The sequence below is a fragment of the Leucopleurus acutus genome (genome assembly GCF_964270905.1).
Source record: "Leucopleurus acutus genome assembly, chromosome: Y".
NCBI classification, from domain to species: Eukaryota; Metazoa; Chordata; class Mammalia; order Artiodactyla; family Delphinidae; genus Leucopleurus; species Leucopleurus acutus.
In genome coordinates, this window is record NC_139164.1 from 1,612,431 (window position 1) to 1,635,619 (window position 23,189).

The window sequence follows — 23,189 nt, forward strand, 5'->3', positions numbered from 1 at the left end:
TGGGTGGTTTAAAGAAGAGACACATATTCTCTCCGAGTCCTGGAGGCTGGAATCTGAGATCCAGGTATGGGCAGGGCTGGTCCCTCCTGAGGCCTCTCCCCTGGGCATGTAGACGGCCGTCTCCTCCCTGGGTCCTCACTTGGTGGAGAGTTGTCTGGTGTCTCTTCTTACAAGGACGCTAATCCCATCATGGGGGCCCCACCCTCGTGGCCTTATCTAACCCAAATCACTCCCCAAAGACACCACCCTCTAACAGCATCGCATTGGGGTTTATGGCTTCCACAGATGACGTGTTGGAGGGACACAAGCATTTGGCCCACACCACTGGGCGATGTGCTCAGCACCCCCTAGAGGTGGTCCCACAGAAGCCCTGGGTCCCCCCTTTCTACCATGTGCCTTTGCCCCACCCCTTCCTCAGCCTCCACTCTCCATCCCTCCCCTCCCCTTCCTACCCAGCCTTTAAATTCAGTGTGAGGTAGGACTTCCCTGGCTGTCCAGTGGTTAGGGCAGGAGGCGCAGGTTCAATCCCTGGTCTGGGATCTGGGATCTGGGATCATAAGATCCTGTATGCTGGTATAAAATAAAATAAAATAAGAGAAGAGAAAATCAAATCAAATCAGTGTGAGGCTACAACCCTCCCCAGAAGCCTCTAGGACACAAGCTGGGTGCAGAACCTCCCAGGAGCCCCCCAGCCTTGGTGTGCTCCCCCATATTACCGAACATTACACTGCAACTCTCTCCTCCTCTTTGTAAACAACTCTTCTTTCTCTGTCTCCACACAGCCGGCATCTAGCCTGCCTCTCTGGCTCAAAACAGCTGTGCGTCAAATGTTTGTTGAATGAATGCACAAGCTCATCTGATGTCCCACACTGTGGAGCTGGAAACTCTGGAATTTATAAATCTGGTGCTTCCACTGCTGCATAGCACAGGGACATCAGCTTGGGGCTTTGTGACCACCTAGAGGGGTGGGATAGGGAGGGTGGGAGGGAGACGCAAGAGGGAGGGGATATGGGGATATATGTATACGTATAGCTGATTCACTCTGTTATACAGCAGAAACTAACACACCATTGTAAAGCAATTATACTCCAATAAAGATGTAAAAAAATTAAAAAATAAAAGAACCTACTGTATAGCACAGGGAACTCTACTCAATACTCTGTAATGGTCTATATGGGAAAGGAATCTTAAAAAAAAAAAGAGTGGATATATGTATATGTATAACAGGTAAACTTTGCTGTACACCTGAAACTAACACAACATTGTAAGTCTACTATACTCCAATAAAAGTTTAAAAAATAAAATAACTCTGGTGCTTCCAACCAGTTCTTTTTTTTTCTTTTTTAAAATTTTACTGAAGTATCATTGATTTACAATGTTGTGTTTAATTTCTGCTGTACAGGAAAGTGACTCGGTTATACATGTATACATTCTTTTTCATATTCTTTTCTGTGACAGTGTATCACAGGGTATTGACTATAGTTCTGTGTGCTGTACAGTAGGACCTTGTTGTTGAACCATTCTATATATAATAGTTTGCATCAGATTGTATTGTAATATATATACCGAGATGTATGTAAAATTTATACATTTATATATAAATAATATATATATCGCATATGATATAATTTCTATCTGAAAGGTGTAACTCAGGTGTATGCAATTGGAAACAAAATGCTTCCCTCCACACAGAGGGGTTATTTTCTAGAAGCCTCTATCCAACCACTTCTTACACAGCTCAGGTGGAAAACGCGGAGAGAGGGCCAGGTGAAATTCGCTTCTCTGGCCCCAGCATCCCCAGCCAGACTGACTGTCCCGGCCACCTACAAAGAAACTGAGGTCCACGGATGCAGCGCGACTCTAAAGGTACAGGGTCTTCAAGTCGTAGAAGCAGAGATTAAACATGAGTCTATACTCTGATCGTTGCCTTGGCGTTCTGCTGGGTCTGGCGTTGGCGTCGCCCTGCAGGAGGCTTCTGGGGAAGGACCCCGGGCAGGGAGTGTCCTGCCTGCACCCAGGGTTGGCGCCTTTGATGCTGGTGCATCTCCCATGCCCGCGGGAAGCAGACCCAGGACACCCATTGGTGCGGGGCAGCCACCTGTTTCCCCAGCATCTTGAGGCTGGTTGGCAGCGTAGCGCAGGGAGGCGGGCTCCCCAGGACGCCCTTCAGCATATACAGGCACACGCCTCGCGGGCTCCGGGCCGTGCCGTTTGGGACGGAACGCCCAGCCCTTCGGATTCCGGCAGAGGCACTCAAGTTTGGTTCATCCTTTCTGCTTGGAGACATTGCCCGTTTCCCTTGCCAACTGGGAAGCAGAAGTCAGCACATCCGCCCAGCGAGGGTGGGGTGGCCGGATCGCCCAGCGCGCGCCCTGAAGGTTCACCTGAACGGAAACCGAGGATGGAGCCCTGGTGGGGGCTCTTCTACCTCACGTTCCTGTGTTCTCTGATGCACGTCCGAGGTAAGGGAGGGTTTGCTCTGGGGAGAGCCGCGTGGGTGTGCATTTCTATCTGGCTGCTTAAAAAAAAAAAAAAAACCTCCGCCCCAAACCACTTCCACTCAGGAAATGGCTCTAAGGTGCCAGATAGTAGAAAAACAAAAAAACAGACCAAGTATGATGGCTTTGAGGGGAGAAGAAGGGGCCGGGTACCAATTCGGGGTCTGGGAATTGGATCCAGAAGTGTAGGATGCGGACTCAGTACTTAGAAGCGAACTGTTTTTGTGGTCTGCTTTTGATCTCTGTGTGTCACACACGGGAAAAAAGTGACCCGTGTTCCTGGGGCGTGTTGGGATTTTTCAGTTCCTTGTTTTCGATTTAAAATAATCAGTGCTGCGTTTCTGGATGGGGACAATGGAACTGAGACCCAGCTTGGTTCTGTGGGACTGATCACCCAAGATTGGGTTTGCTGGAAGGGCAGCCTCCGTTCAGGTTTTTAGTGACACATTTCTCACCAATGTCACCCCTCCTGTTGGCAAATTAAAAGCATCTGAATTGTTGACGCCCCAAACTTCAATACAGGTTCTTCTGGTGATGCCAGGATTTTGGTTTGTCGGGGAGCAGAGGTGGGGAGGGACCTAGTTTGGGAACTATAATTTACCCATGACATGGAGGATTTAACCGCAATTGGATAAGCTCCTTTGGTCCTCATTTGAATTTTAAGAGGTGGAGGCCCAGGCAGGATTTAAGAGTGAGAAGTGTTGTAGGTTAGGAATTGAAAGGATTTCATTTGGATGGCAGTCTTGTGACATTTCCTGTTTATCCTGTTTGAGGATGGTTGTTGAGGGGCAGATGTGGTTTTGTGAGACATCCTGGCACCCAGAGCCCAGGATCTTCCCCGAGACCCTTGCAGGAATCCTTGCTGTCTGCACATCGTGCCCCCCCGGCACGTGGGTCACGCAGAAACGCAGTCCAGGCGCTTCTGTTTGCAGGGAGACGTTAGTCCCTGAACTGACACCAGGGCTGAGAAGAGCAAGAGAGCAGAGCTCTGATTCTACACAGACCCGCCCAGAAGCCGAGCCAGCAAAACCTGTCTGAGCGTTTATTCCTGCTGCTGTGCACACGGTAGGAACTGTGGGTTCACCTGCGGGCTCAGGCAGCTCTGCCTCCTCCCAGGCACGGTCGGGTTGCTCCTTTGGGGATAATGGGATGCCAGATTCCTTCAGCGCATCACGTATGTGCTGGGGAAACGTGTTGTGGATTTAACCGCTGTTCTTCAGAAGAGAAAACAATGCAGGAGCCGGCCCTGGCTGACGTTAGCTGAGTGCTCCGTTACGTTCTTTTGATGAGGGCGTGACTTGCGACAGGCTCCGCGGGTGTTAATCGAGTTCATTCTCACACAGCCTTGGGCTGGGGCTGCCAGGCGTGGTGCACTTTTTCTTTCTTTCTTTTTAAATATGTTTCCTGTTTTGATCGAACACGGAACTTTTTTTTTTCTTTCTGAAGATGATATTATTTTATTTTATTTTTGGCCATGCCGCACAGCATGTGGGATCTTAGTTCCCTGACCAGGGATCGAACCCCTGTCCCCTGCATCCCTGCATTGGAAGCGCAGTCTTAACCACTGGACTGCCAGGGGAGTCCCTTGATGCCCTTTTTTTTTGATGCCCTCTTATAGATGGGTACACGGAGGCACAGAGGTGTTCCATCATTTGTCTGAGGTCCCATTGCTGGGAACATGCACAGGCAGGAGAGGTGCGAGGAGGGACGGGAAAGGTAGTGAGGTCTGGATCAGGGTGCGTCGGTGTGAAGATGTTGTGCAGCTGGCCCGAGTCCTGGATAGTTTGTTAAATGCATGGACCACCCCCTCACACCCCAAACCACCAGCAGCTGTCGGCGTGAGCGAGTTCACGAGGTCCCCAAACACTTCCTGCAAGGCTGTCAAGCTGCTTGTTACCTAGGCTCCGGAAAAGCAGACTATCGCTATGGTGAACGTCACTTAACCGTTCTTATAACGACTAAACTGTGTGTATAAAATAAAAGAAGAATTTGATTACAGTCCTGAGGCATAGGGGTTTACAATGCGGCGGTGTCAGATTTCCAGTGTATTGAATTACCTTTCGCTATCAAACCTGGGTGCACTTGAAGGACCATGAGACCAAGACAGGTCTTCGAAAAGCTGATAGAAGCAGAAATGGAAACGCCAGGGGCTGCTTGTCGTGTTTGGTTTGTTGAGGAAAAAATCTATCTATCTACCTTTCTATCTACCCACCTATCTATCTACCTACCTATCTATCTTCTGTCTATGTATCTATCTATCAACTATCTAATATCTATCAACCTACCTACCTACCTATCATCTACCTATCAACTATCTAACATCTATCAACTATCTATCTACCTATCATCTATCTATCAACTAGCTCGCTAACATCTATCAACTATCTATCTGTCATCTAGCTAGCTAGCTATAATACAGGTATAACTCTAGATTTTGTATATACATATACATATATATATATATTTCCTTATATTCCCCTTTTTCCTGTATATCTATTGTATCCTGGGTATACATTACCATTTTCCTGTATCTATATTATACAGTGGCTCTGAAATCCCCTTCTACATGTATTGTATCTTCTTCTCTTATCAGACAAGACTAAACATCTGTGTGTGCTTAAACAGAGCTCCTTTTCTACCTACAGACTAAAAACGTACCGGCATCCCTTGGTATTTGAGGGGGATTAGTTCCAGGACCCCCGGGACACCAAAATCAATGGAAGCTCAAGTCCCTTATATAAAATAATGTCATATTTGCATATAACCCACGCACTTCCTCCCGTAGACTTTATTATTTTTAATTTTTATAAATTTATTTAGTTTTGGCTGCGTTGGGTCTTCATTGCTGCGCGCGGGCTTTCTCTAGTTGCGGCGAGCAGGGGCTGCTCTTCATTGCGGTGCACGGGCTTCTCATTGCAGTGGCTTCTCTTCCTGCAGAGCACGGGCTCTAGGTGCGCAGCCTTCAGTAGTTGTGGGTCGAGGGCCCTAGAGCACAGGCTCCGTAGTTTGCGGCACGCAGGCTCTAGTTGAGGCGTGCGGGCTCGCTAGTTGCAGCGCGTGGGCTTAGCTGCCTCGCGGCACCGGGATCTTAGATGCCAGGCCAGGGATCGAACCCACGTCCCCTGCATTGGAAGGCGGATGCTTTACCACTGGACCACCAGGGAAGTCCCCTGAAATAGAGTATTTTTAAAGACAATTGAGCCAGAGTCAAAAGGGGCACCTTAAATTTGCCTGAAGGAAGTCGGGCTTTGTTCCCTGGGAGTCCTGCTTCAGCTGGGTGAAATCCCTCAAGGACAAGAACGTCCTACCCATGTATGGCGTGCAAAGTGGCTTAACCTGTGGCCGCTGGTTCCGGAAGGACTGGCTTCAATTAACCCACGCTTCAGATGAAGCCTGTAAATTCCTATGTAAGGAATGGAAAGCGATTGTCTTGAAAGGCAGCGGTTCCGACACTGGCCGGAATAATAAAATCTAAGATCCTGCCTGCCTGTGGGGGGTGGGATTCTTATCCCCTGATGGACCCACTCAAAGGTAATTAAATTCAGCACCTATAAATGCTGTTGCTAACGGCTGTAATAAGGGTTTTAGATAGTAATCAGCTTTCCCCCCTCTTCTCAGAGCTAGCCTGGGGCTGTTTTTCTCCTTCGGAGGGAATAATTCAGGGGTTAGTTAGTGGGAACTGGGACATGTACCTCTATCGTGGTCGCCTCCGCCGTGGAGGCGGGGTGGGTTTTTTCTAGTGCATGGTGTCCTCCTCAGCACTGTGTCATGATTATTCCAACAGCTCTGCCCTTTGCAAAAATTCCCCTTGTCCTGTAGGCTTGTGGGTCTGAGAAGTTCAGGGAAGCAAACTCTGATACAAAGCATCTTAGAATCTTGCTGGGGTAGAATTTGACTGGGGAGGGAGGGGATGGGTTACTAGAGATAACGAGAGAATGCCTCCAAGTGCCACTCAGGTGGTTTCATCTCAAAATCCCTCCTAAATAGCTTTGCTTTTGGAGGGTAGGGGTTCTTGGGTATGGCGCTAAGACCTCCCACCCCGCAGCACGAGTCCTTTTCAACGCCCATCTCCAGGACGTCAGCAATGGGTGACCAGCCTTATGATCGCAGACCCCACGCGGCTCCTTTCCCCTCGGTGTTTACAGAGCCCAGAACATGTGGGATCGATTAGCAACGGCCGAGCCAGCTAAACTAAGCAGATCAGAAACACGTCTTATGTTCCCAGCCCCGTCTTAGGCTCCGAGTGGAAAAAAAAAAAAAAAGATAGTGGAAGTAGTTGCCCTGGGGAGCTGCATCCCCCCTGCCCCCCAGCTCCACCGAGGTTGAACCTCTGAATCAGCAGCGTCCACCTGAGTGATGTCCCTGGCAGGGCTGCACCCGGTGGGGCTACGATTTGAAGCACGTGGGGAGGGTCTGGGCTGCAGCCCCTCTGGGGCTAAACCACTGGCCTGCGGGACTGGATCGTCGCCAAGCCCAGGGTAGGGGAGCGCCTCATACTGGGTGCAGCCCGCCAGCTCTGTGCATGAGTCATGCCCACGGGCCTCCCAGCAGCGCCACAGCTAGGGACGGCTTCCTCCACGACCTCTCCTCGTCAGAAGCATCTCCACACGGAAGGAGGCTGCTGGAAAGAGAAGGGGACACAGAATGGGGTTAGGGCAGGGCGGAGGGACTTGGCTGTTCTCAGAGCCCCAGACGGCGCTCCCTGGCTTCCGGCCGTGAGAAGGCCAGCCGGCAAGGCTACCACATCCCCAGAGACGACCCAAGGCCCTTTTGGAAAACAGCTCCCGCCCAGCCCCGTTGGTTGTGCGATGGATTCGGGAGAGGCCGGGAGGAGACAGATCACAGAGGCTTTGATCATCTCAGGTTGGAGGACACTGTGTAGGTGCTTCTTCACGGGACGCCTGGAACTCCTGGGAAGAGCCTGGTGAGAGTTACCTGTAAACTGCCAACTGGCGATTAGAATGCAAATTCCGGAGCTGCCCTTGTAGCTGAGGGGCACTGGGGGCCCTGCACCGGTATCTGTCCTTTCAAACTGCAGGGAGGGTCAGCCACAGCCCCACTGGCAGCCCTGGAAGGCATGTGTCTTCAGAGTCCCCAAGGCTGACGCTGATTCCTGTCACCCGGCCCCTGCACAATGACCCAAAGCAGAGAGTGGCCAGCTTGTCCCCAAAAGAGGACCTGGCAGAAGCTGGAGGGACACAGACCCTGGCCAAAGAGAGGGGCGCTGAGGACAGACGCGGGACCTCCCTGTGTTAGAGGCGGCTCTCCGGGGTTTGGTGTCTAAACGCACTGAGCCCCGGCCTCCAGTCCGGACCGTGAGGCTGCCGGCGGATGCCCTCTGACCTCAGCTCCTCTGCCGTCCAGTTTCAATTATATTGAATTGTATAATCTATGGATTCTGTCTCAACAGAGCTCTTTTCAAAAGCTCTTTTTTATCAGCCAAAGATGAGATACAAGTTGGTCAGGAGCTCAGAGGTTTTCTGATTGGGCTTCCCTAGTTTTAGAGGCAGTGAAAGTGATGGGTGGGATGTGTGTGGGAAGAAGCCCTTAAGCTGGCAGGAAAGGAACACTCAGCTCGTTAGAAAGGTTTTGTGTGTGTTTTTGAGATAAAATTCACAGGCATCAGAGTCACCCTGTGAACGCTTTGAAAGTGAATAGTGCAGACGTTTTTGTTCAGCATGTTCACAATGTTGTGCGACCATCACCACCATGGAATGCCAGAATGTTCTTATCACCCCCATAAGGAACCCCGTACCCGTGAGCAGTCGGTGCCAGTCCCCCCGACTCACTTGTTATCCACCCAAGTTTCTCCGAGTTGAGCTTGTAAGAAAACTGAAATCCAGCCTCCGCTTCTCTCCAGACCCTAGACTTCCTCATAGTATTTTTAGCAAGTCTGAAACTGGCATGCCAACAAAATATCTGGGCCCCTGAACACTGGGAGGGAGCCGGGGTTGAAATGTTTGGGAAATGCTTGCGGGGGTGTCACGGAGAGGCCAGGGCAGCGCGATTCTGGGCCTCAGTCCAAGATGCATTGTGTCTTAGCCATAAAGGAAGATATCCATAGTTCCAGCCACAGAGCCGCCACCGTACTGCATTTCCCGAAGGCATCCCCTGAGGTGTAAACTGGGGCCAGAGTGTCTCCCGGTGCGTAAACCACTATCTTTCACACGGCTCACGTGTCACCTCCTCCAGGCAGACCTCCAGGTCGGCTCACACAAGACGTGCAATTGCCCCCGCTGCCTTGTGGTCCCCGCTACACCCTGTCCCCACCTTTAGGGATATTCACGGGTCTCTCTCCCCTAAAGAACCAGGAAGCAGGGCTAGTGTCATGGAAGGTCCCGTCCCCATTGGGTGACAGTGTGCCTCGATCAGAGTCGCAGTTCGTAAATGTTTGCAGAATGCACGGGTGCTTTGGCTTTCCAAGACGTCTGTGTGTTTTGCTCGAGGCAGCTGAGATCCCAGGAGCATCTCCCTCCTGTTTAAGACGGGGATACCAGGAACTTCCCTGGTGGCGCAGTGGTTAAGAATCCTCCTGCCAATGCCGGGGACACGGGTTCGAGCCCTGGTCCGGGAAGATCCCACATGCCGCGGAGCAATGAAGCCCATGCGCCACAACTACTGAGCCTGCGCTCCAGAGCCCGCGAGCCACAACTACTGAGCCCGCGTGCCTAGAGCCCATGCTCCGCAACAAGAGAAGCCACTGCAATGAGAAGCCCACGCACCGCAGCAAAGAGTAGCCCCCGCTCGCTGCAGCTAGAGAAAAGTCCGCACGCAACAACAAAGACCCGGCACAGCCCAAAAAATAATTTTAAAAAAAATCTTTTTTTTCCTTTTTTTTTTTTTGCGGTACGCGGGCTTCTCACTGTCGTGGCCTCTCCCGTTGCGGAGCACAGGCTCTGGACACGCAGGCCCAGCGGCCATGGCTCACGGGTCCAGCCGCTCCGTGGCATGTGGGATCCTCCCGGACCGGGGCACGAACCCGTGTCCCCTGCATCGGCAGGTGGACTCTCAACCACTGCGCCACCAGGGAAGCCCCTAAAAAAATTATTTTTAATTAAAAAAAAAGATGGGGATGCCATTGGCAGCAACATGGATGGATCTAGAAATGATCATACTAAGTGAAATAAGTCAGAGAGAGAAAGACAAATACCATACGGTATCACTTATACTTGGAATGTAAAAAATAATACAGATGAACTTATTTACACAACAGAAACAGACTCACAGACATAGCAAACAAACCTATGGTTACCAAAGGGGAAAGCGGTGGGGGGGGGGGGAGAATCAATTAGGAGTTTGGAATTAGCAGATGTCAACTATTGTATATAAAATAGATAATTAGCAAGGACCTACTGTACAGCACAGGGAACTGCATTCAATATCTTGTAATAACCTATAAGGGAAAAGAATCTGAAAAGATATATATATGTATAACCGAATCACTTTCGCGTACAGCAGAAACTAACACTATATTGTAGCTTAACTATACTTCAATAATAGTAAAATAAAAAAGACGGGGTGCCGTCATCTTCCTTCGGAGGCGTCTTTGGTGAGGGGCGCAGCCTGCCAGGAGAGCCAAGATGTTGGGTTGACAAACACACCACAGGGGAAGTGGAGAGAGAGGGGGGACTTTGGTCTTCCGCTGACCTCACGGTGGGTGCTGGGCTTGACCTTTGCACCAGGGGGCATGTCTGGGCAGGTGGGGCCAAGGGGGTGGAGACAGGTGTCAGGGGCCCCGGCGGTGCCGTCGCGGTGTGGCCTAGCGCCCTGTCCCCCCACAGGTCAAGGTGACTTTGATTTGCCGATGCTCTCGATGACCCCGGTAAGTGCCCGTCTTCCTCTAGGAGATGCTGTGCTTCGCGGTCTGTGTCAGCTCTGTGCTGCCTCGGGGCTGGGGGTGGCGGGGATTCCGAATTCCAGGCAGTGAGAGCTCTGTTTTTCACCTAAGACACAAGCCCCGGGAAATGGACCTTCACATCCGGCCTTAGCTGTGGGGCTCGGTCTTAGGTCTTGGTAGGTCTGGGCTCCCCAAGCCAGGGGTCCGCGCATACCCTGGAGGGTTTTCCTTCTCTTAAATGTGGTTCACCTCTATTCGCGGAGCATCTACGACTTGGAAGACCCCCCCTACACCCCACCTGTGTGTGGCCACTACCCTTGAGGTCAGCTGGACCTTCTTGCCAGCAGAAAGGCTGACTGTACATCTCCTGGGCCCGGGAGGAAGGTCTGGATTAAGGCCCACAGTCAAGCTGGGTGGCAGGAGCCTTCAGACCTGGGAGCTTGGGGAGGAAGGAAAGGTTGTGACCTGTAGGCACAGTGGGAAGAAACATCAGTGCTTGTCTACTTAGAAAAATCAGCTTCTCCTGTCATCAGGAGAACCCCCGGTCCCTCATCGCACATCAATTACGGTGGATTTTCCGAGAAGTAAAGAAGGGACGTGATCACCAGACCCACTCAACTTAAAAGGATGACAACCAGGGCTTCCCTGGTGGCGCAGTGGTTGAGAGCCCACCTGCCGATGCAGGGGACGCGGGTTCGTGCCCCGGTCCGGGAAGATCCCACATGCCGCGGAGCGGCTGGGCCCGTGAGCCACGGCCGCTGAGCCCGCGCGTCCGGAGCCTGTGCTCTGCGACGGGAGAGGCCACAGCAGTGAGAGGCCCGCGTACCGCAAAAAAAAAAGAAGCTTGAGAACCAGGGGACAGGGTGGCCTCCAATAGCAGCCCGTCATCACTTCTCCACTTACGAGCCGGGGAGCGACACTCAGCACTTCTGTACTCTCAAAGGGGCTGCTTTTTAAAATGAAAACACACCTTAGGAATCATAGAATTTTAACAATATTTCTTCTGTAGAGAATGGCATTTTGAAAGATATTCATTATCTAAGTTTTTACATTTCTGATATGTTGGAATTTTTACTACATATTATTTTGTAATCAGAAAAAATTGCAGACATGTAAGAAATAGAAAGAACAAAATAATGGAGGCAAGACCTGCTCCCTCCCCAATTTTCCCCACTGACTGAGGCTTTTGCTAGTGGTAACCGTGACAGAGCAGATATGAGATTATTGTCAGAGCACCAGACAAGCTTAGTGCAGATCAAAGCTGACACGCTGCTTCCCCCGTCTGACTGCAATGGTGAAGGGCTCAGTCCTTCCCAGAGTGGATGGGCTGCAAGGTCAGGGTTATAGGAGGGCCAGGGGTTGCAGCCACACTGCGGGGCATTGGGAGGTACTGCCCCACATTCAGCCTGGGCGGTTGGCACAGGGTCTGGGATGGATAAAGAAGGAGCACGCCCAGGGTAGGGCACACGCAGCTGAGGGCTGTGGTGCAGAATCATCGGAGGCGTTTTATCAATTAAAAAACGTCATCAACCTGTGAACTGGCAATTCCCTTCCTAGGAAGAAAGGGAAGGATTGAAAGGAGAGACTCAGACGCATACGTGTTTACAGCGGCGTAACTCATCATCGCCAAAAGGCAGAAGCTACCCAAATGTCCATGGACGGATGGATGGAGAAACAGCCTGGGGTCCAGGCACACAGTGGAATGTGACTCAGCGATGAAAAGGAGTGAAGCTCTGACCCAGGCTACCACGTGGATGGACCTTGAACCCACGATGCTCAGTGAGAGAGGGCTTTCTGCAGAGAGGAAGGACCCTGTCCACTGTGCACCCGGCAGTTCCAACCTCCCTCACCCTTGTCAGGTGCCACCCCTCCAAGCACCTTCCCCCAACCTCTTCCTCCTGCCCCTGTCTGCCCACCCACACTGCACCCCCCAGACTCACTGAGCCTGGCCGACAGGTACTCTGCAGCTGATGCCCCGTCCACGAGTGCTGACCTCAGGGAACTGAAACCACCTGGGAAGCTGTGGACCACCGCGTTTACACACCCCCGGCAACAACAGGCCCTCCGCAAACTTCTGTCACGTGAAGAAACACGTGCAAGAAAGTGAGAGAAGCATCGTCCTGGAACTGGGGGAAGCTTCTCTCCAGATCTGCCTTCAGCCGCCCTACCTCTGCTCCGCAGGCACGTTTGTGGGGCACCAGCTCTGCGCCCCCTGCCCGGGATGCTCTTTGCTAAGTCTGTCCTCCTGCTGGCGTCCCAAATCTCGCTACCTCACCTCCTGCAAGGCTCGGATGAAACTTACTTCCTAAGGAGCTTAGCCGACCACCCCAGGAAAGCTTTGCTCCCCCAGCGGGACCCCTGCATAGCTCCCGTGGAGACTGGTGGGCGTGGGTTTTAAAGATGCTTTTATTCTCCCCCCCCCCCACCCCCGAATACAGAGTGGAATTTGTGTTCATATCATGTCTGTGTTAGCGCCTTGAAATTCTCATTGTTTATTAGGGCATTAACGATTCTTTCTTGGAGCCGCACGTAAATCCTCGAAGCGTACTGAATGTATGTCCTCTCTCTCCACAGAGCCCACCAAGAAGCCGAGCTCAGGTGAGGGACTCCCTGGCTGCACAGAAATGAGGCTGCGCCCCTGAGATGAGGTTTTTGCAGGTGTTTCTAGGGACGTGGAGTGTGTGAAAGAGGGGCAGGTGTTTAAAGCAAAGCCTAGTCCTTGGGGAACTGGAAATCAAAATCACAGTGAGACATCATTCCTACTAGGACTGCTAGAATCAAAATATGGGCGATACCAAGTGTCGCTGAGGGTGTGGAGACATTGGAGCCTTCGTGCGTTGCTGGTGGGGATAGACAACGGTGCAGCCTCAGCGGAAAACAGTCTGGCAGCTGCTCAGAAAGCTACGTATAGAATTTCCCTATGACGCAACAGTTCTACTCCTGGGTATAGACCCAAATGAACTGAAAACAAGGATTTCAACAGAAACACGCACACTTAGGTTGATCGTGTATAATTCCTACGTTAGTCCAGGAGAGAAAAATTAAGAATAAAGTTGATGAAAAGAAGGATAAAGTTGATTGAATGAAGAATAAACTTGATTAACTAAATAGAGAAAAATGAAGAATCAGCTTGATTAAATGAAGAATAAAATAAACTTGATTGAATGAAGAATAAAGCAAACTTGATTAACTAAGTAGAGGTCCAGAAATTTGAAAAAAGAAAAGAAAGGAAAAAAAATAAAATAGTAGGAATAACGTAACATTAATTACTGTAGATGTAAAATGATTTAATGACTATGTTAAAAGACAGGGCTTAAAGCACTTTTAAATCTGTTATATGCTATTAAACAAAGTGAAAGTAAATGTTTGCGTAAAGAGTTGGAGGCAGATACCGGAGGGAAGTGGCATCACGTAGCAAATGTCGCACAAGATAATCTTCAAGGAGTAAACAGTTTTTTGGGTTTTTTTGTTGGGTTTTTTTTTTGCGTACAATGTAAAGGCTAAACAGTTCCTTTTGTAACTGTGTGTGTGCAGTTTTCTCTTTAAGTTCTACGTTCCGAGGTTTTCCATCTAGTGGCTAAGTGATTTTTAGCGGCTCGGTGGTGATCTGTGAGCAGCAACTGTGACTCAAATACAAGATCTAGTTCTTATTTTATAGGCTGCTACCGACGGAAGGACATTCTTCTCTTCTGAACAGGCAGTGTTGTCTTCCCCCCAGATATCGACCCAAAGCCCACGCCTCCCCACCAGCCACAGCCCGGAAATCCCGACAACAGTGGAAGTAAGAAAGTTCATTCATTTCAAAGCAAGTTTGATGAAAGGTGCCTCTTTTTTTTTTTCTTTTTAACTGTGAGTTTTCATCTGACTGCTTCTGAAGTAGGAACCAACTCAGCTTTTATGGGGGGGGGGCAGTTTGCACCATTTTATTTCCTCGTTGCTCAGACACTTGGAGAATGCTGAGCATTTGGGGACGTCGTGCATTATTGTGCTGCAATTTTTTTTTTTTTTTTTTTTTTTTTTGGTACGTGGGCCTCTCACTGTCGTGGCCTCTCCCGCCGCGGAGCACAGGCTCCGGACGCGCAGGCCCAGCGGCCATGGCTCACGGGCCCAGCCGCTCCGCGGCACGCGGGATCCTCCCGGACCGGGGCACGAACCCGCGTCCCCTGCATCGGCAGGCGGACTCCCAACCACTGCGCCACCAGGGAAGCCCTGTGCTGCAATTTTAATCAGGCTGGAGGACGAGTCTTCTTCTGGCTGTTTCCGTGGTTCCTAATAAGTTCCCTTGCAGTGTGTGTTTTAGGTCATTTATCTTCAGTTTCTCCTTTGTTTTAAAAGCTTGGCAGACACTGCGCCTATAGATCACTTTTTAAAAAAAGGGGGGGGGGCGGGAGGGGGGTAATATTAGCCAATAGCCCATAAAGTCCTCAGCAATTCAAAAACCCTAAAGACCTAAAAGCTGACCAGGCAGAGGTGACCAGTGACACTGGCCAAGTTGAGAGCTTGCGGAAGCTTCCTGGAAGCTTGGTGTGGCCTTGGGATGGGTGGAAATTCATCTCCTCGGCGGTGGTGATGGCCATGGTGAGGGAGATGTCATGAAAAGTAAGACGTAAGGTTCTACGAAGGTGTTACCTAATTGCAAAGCAGCCCAGGCCACTAACTGCGTTCGTTAATGGACGCTTACGTCACTACTTTGTCATCCTTGATACCGAAACTTGGCCTCTGTACAGCGGTGCCAAATTGAATCTCAGAGACAGAGTTTCAGGTGAAGTAGAAAAGAATAGCTTCGTTGCTTTGCCCGGCAAAGGGGGACACAGTGGGCTCCTGCCCTCATAACTGTGTCCCTGGGCTTCCCTGGTGGCGCACTGGTTGAGAGTCCGCCTGCCGATGCAGGGGACGCGGGTTCGTGCCCCGGTCCGGGAGGATCCCACATGCCGCGGAGAGGCTGGGCCCGTGGGCCATGGCCGCTGAGCCTGCGCGTCCGGAGCCTGTGCTCCGCAACGGGAGAGGCCACAACAGTGAGAGGCCCGCGTACCGCAAAAAAAAAAAGTGTCCCTACCTGGGGTGGGATTCGGTGAGGAGTTTTATAGCAATGGTTCAAAGGGTGGGGCTGCTGAGAAGGACCAGGGTGCCTGCAGGGCCTGTACTCCTTCAGTCTAGACATCACCTGGGCTCAGGGGGTCTCCTGATGGGCTTCTGTGCTTCTCAGAGGTTGTCAAACTGTGGCCTTCTCTTTGGAATGAAGAACGCCTTATCGAGTAGTTAACATCGTCCATTTGTTGGGGTTTTCAGTATCTGACCAACAGTATTGTCACGTGTATCCCTTGAGGGGAAACCAGGACCTGCCCCCAGGCTGCACTATTGTGTCTTCACTGCTTCTCCCTGGTCTCTGCATCCCCTCCCTTCCCTGACTGGCAACTACTTGAATCTGCCCTGTTGGAACTCAGGGAAGGTCATGGGGGCTGAAGGAGGCCTATTTCCTGTAATCAAGAAACGGGGGACACAGGAAGGCTTTTGTGCCCAGGAGCTCCACAGGGCCCTGCTCGGTTTCATCCCCTTTCGTTTTTTTTTTCCCCCTCCAATTTTAACATCCCAGCTCCATCGATTCCTTTCTTGTAAAAATCCCTCCCAGCCTTTTCAACAAACTGTTGTCCAGTGGAGCGCTGTTGTTCTACAAGGTGCCATGGAAATCCCTCCTGGGGAGCGTTTCTTGCTACAGGCTATTTGGGGATCTCGGGTTAAATGTATTCCCATGGGCTTCCCTCCTACGGGGTCCAGAGAATGTTGGATGCTGGCCATCCTGTAAGATGAGTCACCCGGACCAGGGTGACTCACCCACCCCAGGGCGTGGGTAGCAAGCCTCATGCTTGGGAGGGGTCCCTCTGTGACTCAGGGTTCCAGCAGCTGACACATTCCAAATGAGAGGAAGGTTGCTTTCTGGCCTTTGTTTTCAAGCTCTGCTAAAACCCAGTGGGGAGATGCCTTTACAATGGTACCCCCAAATAACGAATTTATATTTGATACGAGTTATATGGCTTTTGGTATCAGCCTGACTGTCCCTTAGAAGCTAGTTCTGCTGATGGTTTATTGTGTATTGGGGAACACGTCTTGATTAAGGGGTTTTGGAACACTGATGAGACTCAGTGAGTATACTTTCTGCCTAACCCGTTTGGAACGATTCATAATGAAATGATAAAACGTGTAGAAACAGGGACGCAGCAAACGCAACACAGACAGCAAACGAAGAGGGGAAAGAACTTGATTAGAACTTAAGTGTGGAAACAGCGACACAGGAGTAGAAGCTCTCCTTAAATTTCACGCTTGCCCTCTGGCTCACCCAGGTCCTGTGTGTGTCTCTTGAGAAGAAAGGTGAGTCATTGAAGGCAGTGGTGAGCAGTCCCTTGAATACAGGGTGTTCTGGAACATTCTGCTGTGCAAGAAAGGCTCTGCAGGTGGAATGGGAGATCCTGGCAGAGACAGCGTTTTGTGCCAAGGCTCTGGGGCAGGAAGCTTGGGCTAAGTTTGAAGGGCAGATTAAAGGCATTTGTGACAAAAGTTAAGATTAACTCCAGTGAGGGAACGTACACACGCACAGCAGGAAGGGTAACACGTCATCAAAAACGTGAGATGCTTCTGTCCTGGTATTGATGACGGGCTTTTGCAAACAACGTGACGTCTGCGATAACGCTAAACATCGGAACATTCACAGGGCGGCGTCTGCCAGATTCTTTTCAGGAATCTGTGAACTTCTTGCTTTCAGAACCAAAGGAGGAGGTTCTGGGCGCCAAGGTCAACACGGTGTTTAAAGCTTTGGAGATGTTGAGTACCAGAGGCTCTGTGAAGGCGAGAAACAGCAAATATAAACAAGCCGGAATGTCATGTTGTATTTCGGCCTTCTGTATTGTGTGAACGGTTCGTTGTGGGAAGATGTCATTCTTTTCCTAACATCACCTTGGTGTTTTCCAACAGATATCTATCCAAGGCCAAAGCCACTGCCACGTCCCCAGCCTGGCAGCTCTGACAACGGTGCAGGTGAGTACTGAGACGCCTTCCGGAAGCGTTGGGAGGGATGCAATGGACCATCTTGGAATTCTGTCCTCGGGCGCGTTTGAAATACGCAGAGGTTCTTTAACAAGGAGTCCACCTGCTGTTACCAATCTCTCTGTTGACGGAGGATGCGTTTTGTTTTGTTTTGTTTGGGGCTGAAAGAATGCAACGCGCCCCAAAGACATCTCACGTCACTATGGAGGAAGGGGATTCTCTGTGTCCTTGGTTGCCCTGTTTTGGGTGTTCCGTTGAGTTTTGCTTCCCCTGTCAAGAGCCGTTTGGGGCCACGTGGCCTGAGTTCCCACCATAGATCGAGTGACGTGTTGGGAATCCATGCACCTGGGGGAGGACCGCTCGGGAAGGGATGCTGGCTCATGGCGGTGGGAGAATCGCAAGAATTCCACGGCTTGGCCAGACACGTGTGCCGACGGGTGGGTGCTGGGCAAAGCTCAGCTCTACGGGCATCCTCATTTCCAGCTGGTTGGGTGATGGGGAGTTCCCCTGTTTCCGATTCTCTTGAGATATTATTCGAACGTTGAATTCCTAGGGTGCAAAACACCGTTGCTTACGCCCAGCCAGACAGCCTTCAGAGAGATCCAGGCATCATTTCTCCCCTGCAGGTTTCAGCTTGGGGTGGGGGGCATGTCTGTCTCCAAGACCTGACCTCTAGATCCTAAGCTGTGATCCTTTCTCTGCATCCCTTTGCGCTGCAGCAGGAGATCATGTTATACTTTGTAACGTGCAATGCCATGCAATTGTGGTTAATTTATTTCCTTGAGTCAGAATGAAAAGTACACACACACGCACGCACGCACGCACGCACGCACGCAGGGATTTTTGCCTTTCCTCCACTGATGCATCCCCAGAGCCAGAAGCCAGACGTGGCACACAGTAGGTCCTGTAAAGATCGGTTGCATGAGCAATGCCTTAGCTAACTTCGGCGACGGAGGGCTCACCCCTAAACGCCTTCATCAGGACACAAATACCCTCCACTGTTGTTGACTTGAAAGGTCTAACAGCCCCGCCTCCAAAAGGCTGTGCTCTTTGACGGACAGCGTCCAGCAGGATGTTCCTAAGGGGTTCTCTCAAAGCTGTTCTCTGTTCCAAGATGTTTCAGGAGACACCCTTTTATCATTATTATTATTAATTATTATTGGCCACGCGTCACGTGGGATCTCATGGAAAATTGTATCCGGGCCAGATTTGAAGGTGATCACCCAGGTAGAGCATCTCAGAAAAGTCTGAGAGCTCTTCCGCCCCGTTTGGAAGTCAAGGCCCACTTCTGTTAAGTTTTTTGAGACAGAGGGCTGGACCTCGCAGCGTGTACTAGTGACAGGTTACACAATCTAAGCGTCACTGTGGCCCCTTACAAGATGGAGAAGGAAGGTTACCTTGTTAGGAGCCGTCTTGCTGGCGCTGGGAGAATGCGGCCGTTTACGGTTGAGCAGATATTCCTGCCGATGGGGGAGGTCCGACCAACGCCTAAGGCAGGTACACGAGGCACAGCGAGGGGTGGAGACAGGAGGCCAAAGGGAAGAGAAAATTTCTTAGGTTTAAATGTTTCTTGCCCTGCCATGAAACCTGAATTTTATTTCACATAAAGGATATGATAAACGACACAGGTGAACGGGCAGATGAAGAGACACAGGGCGAGGGGGTCCCAAGTTAGGAGCTTCTGGAGTTGGGGTGCACTGCCTTCCACCGTGTAGATAAATTCACTCACTCGGAAGCTCTCCAAACCCCGTCTCCTGGGCTTTTGCAGAGGCTCTGTCCCGTGAGCCTGATGAACTCCTTGGCCACAGGACAGGGGTGAGGCTGAAAGCCCCCACCCTCCCATCGCTGGCTGGTTGCCCTGTTTCCAAAAGTCACCTCATGCACATAAACTCCAGTGTGGTTCTGAATAACAAAAGACACCTTTATCTCTTTTGTCACTTCACAAAAGACCCCTTTATCATTCCTATCGTTTAGGAAATTCCAAGGGGCTCTGTGCTTGGATTAGGGAGGAAAACCAAATACGTATATTTCTGATGAAAATCACAGTGTCCTGTCTGCATCCTCTATATAAATCTTGCTTGAGGCTAGGGGTGGAAGTAGCAGGTTGGGATCCAGGCCCGGCCCGGTGAGAGCCACGCCCCCTCCACCTCCACTGGTCCCGCTCGCCCCCAGCTGTGACGCCTGCATCTCCCCTTCCTAGCTCTGTCTGTCCCCACCTGCCCGCCGGGAGGCCAGCTCCGTGAGAGCAGAGGTTTGGTCTGCTCTGCTCGTGGCCGTGTCCCTATCAATTTCATGGCGCTGGCAGCAGAAGGCAGCCCGACCAGCTCTTCCGAATAAATGAATGACCGTGTGCTTGTCCCCTTCTAGGTGGAGACGGCTACCCCTCCTACGGCAACCCACAAGGTAACACACAGGGGCGGGGCAGCCCACCTTTCCAGGAGCGAGCTCGCCACATCGCTGTGGGATGAAGTGGGGTAGACGTGTAATGATTTCAACCTGAGGGTGTTCAGGGAGCACCTACTGTTCCCATGCTCGTCTGGAAGCTCCTGAACACACATGTCTGTCCTTCAAGGAGGGGTCCATCCTGTGGGGGTCAGAGAAGGAGGGCGAGGACAGTCCTCAGGCTGCAAGATGCCTCGGAGCTCCGAGAGCAGGACTGGGGCTCATGGACTTGCCACTGGGCCACGAATGGCGTCCCTTTCATTGACCACTACTGACCGGTAGCCAACATGGAGAGGAGAGGGGAAGTCATGGCATTCAGCCTTGGAGAGCCCCCAGAGGGCACTGCCAGCCCCATCACAGGTCCAGAAATGGGGGCTGTTGTTGTGTGTCCCTGGGAGGATGGGGTCCAGTCTCTTGGTCATCTGGCATTTGGGTGGAGGGTGACAGTGAATCTGCCCAGCTGACCCCAAGGCTTTGGGAAGAAGAAAGGTATTGAGGTGTCTCTCCAACCTTCAGACCCCATCCCCATGCGGAGTCAGTGCTGCTCTTTGCTGGGTGTAGGGACATTCTGGGGAGGTCCGTGGATGCGTCTCTCCTCGTGGGCAGGAGGGGTGCATCTCAGGGCAAGGATCCAGGTCTGACACGTGGTTTGACGGGGTCCACGGCAGGACAGAGGGACTCATCCTAGCCTGGGGCAGAATGGAGGGGCCCATCTCCAAGGCCGGGTCTAAAGGATGGGTGGGAGGCAGCCAGGACAGGAGAGGTAGGTGCTGTGCTAGGTCGGGCTGGGTACACCCCGGGAACAACTGTGGTGTATGGGGCCAGGGTGTGGAGTGTGATGGGCAGGGGGCAACACTTGGGACTGGCCAGGCGACCCCATGGGCACGTCTGCACTTTCTACATGCTCCATGGGAAAAAGCCTGCCCCTATTTAAGCCTATGTGACGCATGGATCAGAGGGCCAGTGATGGTCAGGGAGATCAGTGTTAAGACCCACTTAGTTCCCAGACTAAAGAAGATGTTGTAAAGACAGTGGACATGGGGATAAGAGGTCAGCCTGGAGGACCGTTTGGTAGTCACCATTGATATCACGTGGTTGTTTTGTATGGGATGGCAGAGAGGAAAGAGGTGTATCAGTTAGCGGTGCTATGTAACAAAAGAGCCCCAAACAGTGATTTTAAACAACCACCATTGATTATGATTATGTGAGTCGCAATTGGGCTAAAACCAGCCCACATCCATCCAAGAGGCCAGGCCAGGCTGGGCCACAAGGCAGCCAGACACGGTACCAGAGAATAAAGAGGAGCATCACAGCTTCACGTCTGCCGGTTCTACTGGCTGAAGACCCAATTCTGAGGATGATGACCTGGACCCCCCCCACCTCCCATGCCACCAAGTCACATGGTAGAGGGTGTGCATGGGGGGTGGGGAGCCCTGGAGAGCGGGATCCAGCAGGGGACAGGGTGAGACAGCAGCACAAGGGAGGGATAGATCCCTGGGCGCCGTGGTAACGCTCTTCCCAGCATCACGGGAGCCACATCCACGGCATGGCCACTCATCTGTCCCCTACGACACGCCGGGCACTTGCCTGGATCTGGTGTAGGACATGGGTGGTTATTTTAGATGGAAGCAACGATTTGTTCTTCTGGGGAAGTGTTGATTTTTGTCCCATCAAGCTTCCATACCTTGGATTTTGTGCAGGAATACCTAAGCTTCCCTTAAAGCATTGATGTTTGCTCTATGGTTGTGTTCAGAGCCCCAGCGTGATTTGAGGATCGGGCTATCAGGCACTTTTTGGTTAAAAAAAATTTTTTGCATGAGTGAACATTCTATGTCCCCAAAGCTACAGATTCATCCAAATTCACAAATACATGAAAAAACATATCAAGCCTATCTTCTGCGCAAAACTGTTGGATGCCCCAGTCCGGTAAGACTGGTTGGTAAGCTCTCCTGAAAGCAGAATCACTTCCTCGGGCTTCTTGTGTGAATAGGAGGGTGGGGAGGGCCGGGGATGTGATTGCAGAGTTATTTACAACCAGCGGAGTTCCGGCTGGCTGTGTTTTTCACAGACCATCTTACTTTTCTGGGTTCCTGCAGGCAACAAGATAGCAAAAATCGTGTCTCCTATCCTGTGCGGGGTGCTGGTGACCCTGGTGGGGGCAACGGGCCCGCTATTTCCAGTACAACAGGAGGTGGAATTGTTGCAGGACGAATGGCAAGTTTCCCTCCCAATTTTATCTTCCCTAAGTGTAAAGCCTGATAAGTATATGAATAAATGTAACAAAACAGAAGCAGACTCACAGATACAGAGAGCAAACTAGCGGGTCCCAGTGGGGAGAGGGAAGGGGGGAGGGGCAAGATGGGGCAAAGAGATTAAGAGATACAAACTGCTGTGTATAGAATAAATAAGCAACAAGGATATGTTGTACAGCATAGGGAATAGAGCCAATATTTTATAATAACTTTAATGGAATACAATCTATAAAAATGTTGAGTCGCTCTGTTGCATGCATGAAACTAATAGAATATTGTACATCGACTATATTTCACTTAAAAAATTACTTTAATAAAATAACAACCAAAACAACTTAGGTCCAATAGACACACTGACACGTCTTCCCACGAATCATCTGTATCTAGGAAATTTGTTCTTAAGATGAAAAATGTTTCATTTTATTTAGAATTTATTACTTTTCAAAAAGTCCTTGAAGTCGTTTTGTTTTGTTTTTTTAATATAGGCCTTTAGAGCTGATTTGAAACCACACCTAAATAATGGCTTTTAAGATCTCTTCTTGTTATACATTTTTTTAATTGAAGTATATTTGCTGTACAATATTATATGTTACAGGTGTACAATATAGTGTTTCACAAGTTTTAAGAGTTATACTCCATTTACAGGTATTACGGAATATTGGCTATATTATGTTATAAAATTCTTTGACAAATATGCGTCACTTAATTTAACTTAGGTAATGAAAGGCTAAATCCTTTTGAATACAATCTATCAAAAAAGTTCATGCAAAATGCATACTTTGATTTCGTGAGTAAAAGGTTTTGTGTCTGCTTTTGTTTAACAAGGCAATGTGTTTAAAAATATTGCAAATAGGGGCTACCCTGGTGGCGCAGTGGTTGGGAGTCCGCCTGCCGATGCAGGGGACGCGGGTTCGTGCCCCGGTCCGGGAAGATCCCACATGCCGCGGAGCGGCTGGGCCCGTGAGCCATGGCCGCTGAGCCTGCGCGTCCGGAGCCTGTGCTCCGCAACGGGAGAGGCCACAGCGGTGAGAGGCCCGCGTACCGCAAAAAAAAAATATATATATATATATATATTGCAAATAGAGTTGAAAGCAGTCACCCGCGATGCACCTGTGTGAGCTG

General features: G+C 50.7%; 1 long non-coding RNA gene across 1 annotated transcript; it reads left to right on the forward strand.

Moving 5' to 3' along the window:
- The first annotated feature begins 7,389 nt into the window (after positions 1–7,389).
- On the forward strand, positions 7,390–14,307 carry LOC309978887. Its single transcript, XR_014327151.1, has 4 exons — positions 7,390–7,422; positions 10,280–10,320; positions 12,910–12,933; positions 14,054–14,307. It is a non-coding gene; the product is annotated as an uncharacterized lncRNA (long non-coding RNA).
- The last annotated feature ends 8,882 nt before the right edge of the window (positions 14,308–23,189 follow it).